General features: G+C 54.9%; 1 protein-coding gene across 1 annotated transcript in view; it reads right to left on the bottom strand.

Annotated features, from left to right (window-relative positions):
* Positions 1-3210, bottom strand: part of BRINP1 (bone morphogenetic protein/retinoic acid inducible neural-specific 1) — an 87511-nt gene extending 84301 nt beyond the window's left edge. Inside the window, exon 1 of the mRNA XM_010571004.1 lies at positions 2863-3210. The gene's annotated coding sequence lies outside the window, so the exon portion shown is untranslated. The remainder of the gene's footprint in view (positions 1-2862) is intronic.
* Positions 3211-3818: the final 608 nt, after the last annotated feature.

Raw genomic sequence — 3818 nt, 5'->3', positions numbered from 1 at the left:
CTGGAGGCCGGGGAGGGGTGGGGGTGTCCTTCCCGCGGGGGGATCCGCCCCGGTTTTCGAATGTCATGGCTCGGGGGGCTTTGGGGGCTTTTCACCCTCATTTTTGATCTTTAGCGATTTTTTTTTTTGTAATTTTTTTTTTTCCTGCCTTCTCAACGTCTCTGCATCAGCTGTAGATACCGCGTCGGCAGAGAGCCCCGGCTAAACTCTAGAAAGCCACATCCGTTTCTGGAGGTGGGCAGGGAGACGGGTACGGCTGCGCCAGTTCGGGGTTGGAGTCAGTTTCTGCAGCGCTTCCCTGAGCAACGCGCTCGGAGCAGGCAGCGGGACTTCTGCCTGAGCAAAGACGGAAGGATTTGGCTTTGAACTATTTCTGTTACACAGACATCAATGATTATTGTCTGCTGGCAGACCCATTCCCACGTAGTGTTTAGCATCAGCCTTACACATACTTCCAACGTAGTAAACAGCGGAGGTGAGGAGGGAACAGAGATACTCTCTCCGTCATCTCTTGCGGGACACCTTTTACCTATAGCAAGCCAATTCACCATACGTTCCTCCTCTCCAAAGTTTTAACACAGACTTTAGTCGGCCTCATTATATTCCTGCTCTTGGAGGGTTGCACAGTCTCCTCACTAGGCCCTACAGAAAGAGGGGAAGGGGAGGAAGGTCAGAGGAGGATGTTGATTAAATACATCTAACACCAGTGACATCATCTCCCCTGCGCATACTATGCCGTTTCTGATCAAAGGGGCTTCCAAAGGCACAGGAGTATTTGTACTCTAAGGATGGGAGGGTTTTGCTCTGAACCAAGGTAAGACTGAAGTGGAGCCTTGCACTGCATGTTTTAGCTATAAATGCATTTGTGGTTTTGCTCACATACACACTCACACAGGGAAAAAAGCAATGTAACTCTAGCAGAGCACTTCCCATACTCACAGACTCCAGCTCTTGATCAGAGAGGGCATGATGGGTATGGGATTGCCACTGCTCCCCCCAGCCATTCGCCTGGTCCCCTGTCTGCTGCTTGTCTACCTTTCCAGTAGCGAAATCATTACTGAGTCCTGGGAACATGCAAAGAGCAGTAAAACAAAGGTAGACACAGAAAATGTAGCAGGCTTTTTCTGCTGAGTCGCAAAGGGCTTTGGAGTCAGACAAACCCCAAATCAATGCCTGGAACTAACTACAAGGGAGAAGACTATGCTGGAAGAACAAACCACCTACTGAGAGACCTGCAAAGAAGACGGCATGTGTACGCTCATGTGAATGTCTGAATGTTTGATTCACATAATAAGAATATCAATGCAGTTATTTCTGCATGTTACGGTGTGTGTTCATGTGTAGAACAAGCCTGTGTGTCTGAGTGCAGGGGAACTGCGGGGCTGCATAGCTTGAATCGGTGCTTGCATCCATGGGAGAGCAAGCCCAAGATGCTGCGTTTAAGCATGGGGTGGACTGTGTGAGTTCGACAGCGTGTGTTTTCTGTGCTTAGCGTGTACATGCATGCGAGGGAGACCACGACTGCTTGTGTATGTGGTGTGTGGGAGGGAGAGAGTCCGGGTTTGTCTGTCTGTCACTCACAAGCAGATCTGATCAATCTTTTTCCTTTATAAGGAATTTAAAAAAAAAAATCCTTTCATATTTCTTACACCAAAGCCTCATCTCCTCTTTACTCATTACCTCCTCCGCTCACCATCCCCCAAATACTTCTCTACAACTCTTGGGAAAGCAGCTTTACTGCCATTAACAAATTATTATTATGCACCCAGATGAGCAGCCAGAGTAAAGCATGAAGGAACCTTCTGTCCTACCTAGTGCAGATGCCAATCACAAGGCTAAATTCATACATTAAGACCGCCAGCATTTCATCTGCTGCTTGTTTCTCTCCATGAAGAGGAGACTGCACCCCCTCCCCTTCCCCACTCCCAAGTAAAAGCACGGAAGGACTCTCCAAAGCCAAAAGACACGCTCACACCTCCAGCCCTCCTCTCTTCGGATCATCGCTGGGTCTTTACACCCAGGCTGTGCTGGACCTCGGGGATGATGTAATGGCGTGGAGATGCCCTCTGTCCCCCTACTCCCCACGGACTGGAAAAGGCAAAGTTATGCTCCAGAACCAGCCTCGCAAGCAGCGCTGAGAGCTGAGCCGGGGAAAACCAATCTCCTGCGCTGTGGATGCAGCTCCCCCCCCTTCCCCCCGCCATCGCTGCCCTCCCCCGGCTCTGCCGCTGTCTCCCAGTCCCCACCAGAAGTAAAGGCAATCAGCCCAGTGTGGGATTCAAGGCGACAGACTTTCCTTTTCCTCCGCGATTTGCGGATTTGTCACTTGCGAAAACGGAGCAGTGGATTAAGTGGAGATGACACCATCTCCTTGGGGACGGTCCCCCCCCCCGCTCCGGGATGTATCGATACTCCGGAATACAGATGGATCCTGGCTACCTCCCCCCCCACACACCTCCACCCTCGCTTCGCCGCCAGCCCAGCCGAGTCGGGGGCGGGGGGGGCTGAACCCCTATTACCGGGCATCCTCCAGGGGCTGCGTCTCGCCCCGCTACCAACCAGTGCTCCCAGTCTTCCCAGTGCCGCCGAATCCCGGCCCCACGCTCACCGCACACACGCACACACACCATCGCTAACCGGGCTGCGGGACTTCTGCCATCCAACCCCCCCCCCCCCCCAATAACTCCGTGCTGCCCAGGGCGGGGGGTGCAACGCCGAGGCGAACGTGTGCGCGGCCGGGGGCGGAGAGGTGCCGCGGGGCGCGTTACACAACGCGGCCGAGGCAGGACGGGGGGGAGCCCGGTGGGCGCCCGCAGCCGGGGCAGGGACATCGCTGCAGCCGCAGCGCAGCCCTCGCCTTACCTGATGCTAATGTCCCTCTCTGGAGGAGATCTGGTCGCCCGTGGGTTTTATTCGGCTCGGTAGGAACTTGTGGGAGAGCTTCTCTGTCCAGCTCGCATACTGGGTGCTGGGCTGATAATGCAGGCGTGAAAATCCTGGGGCTCTAGCAGTCCTTTTCATGCTCAGACAGAAAATCCCCTTCCTTGATCCAGATCGCGGGCATTAAGGGCAGAGGCAAAAAAAAAAAAAAAAAAAAAAAAATCCTTTTTTTCCCCCTCTTCCTTTTCTTTTTTCTTGCTTTTTTCCCCCCTTCCCTTATTTCTGTGCCCCCCCCCTCTCTTCTGCTGCTCAGTTCGTAGCCATCGGGGGAAGGAGCAGAGGCAGCAGGGAGAATGGAGAGGGGGTTAGAAATAAAAATGAAAAGGGCTCCAGGAGGGAAGCGAGAGGCTGGGCTTGCCACCGGGGGAGGGGCTTGGAGCGGTCTGGAGGGGATGAATGGGGAAGAGGAAAGCAGGGAGGAGCCCCAGCCTGGCCATTTTATTCTAAGAAGTGTTTTGTACATAATTAGGGAAGGGGAGGGGCGGGGGGGGGGGGAGAGAAAAAAAGGAGGGACTTAAGCTCCGGCCAGACGGAGCCTGGGCCGTGGGAAGGGAGGATGAGACCGGGAAGGGCCGCTGGACGGGGCTGAGGGGGGGATCTAAACTTGTCTGCCCCTCGGATTTGGGGAGGAGGCTGCAGCGGGACTGATTGCGATTCCAAGCAGCCCCCACCCATTTAATATATATATATTTCCCCCCCCCCGCCCCGGTTCGATTTTCTCCTCACCGGAGCCAGGCAGCACGGGGCTCGATCCGCCGAGCAGGGAGCTGATGGCGGGCGGGTGTTGGACAGGCTGTCCCCCAGCCTGACTCCACACTGGGGGATTCCCCCCTCCCCTGGGGAATTGGGGGGGGGGGGGGGGGGGAGATTGTCCCCCC

The sequence above is a fragment of the Haliaeetus leucocephalus genome, unplaced genomic scaffold, assembly GCF_000737465.1.
Source record: "Haliaeetus leucocephalus isolate CR32 unplaced genomic scaffold, Haliaeetus_leucocephalus-4.0 Scaffold306, whole genome shotgun sequence".
Taxonomy (NCBI): Eukaryota; Metazoa; Chordata; class Aves; order Accipitriformes; family Accipitridae; genus Haliaeetus; species Haliaeetus leucocephalus.
This window is presented reverse-complemented; position numbering and strand designations above follow the sequence as displayed.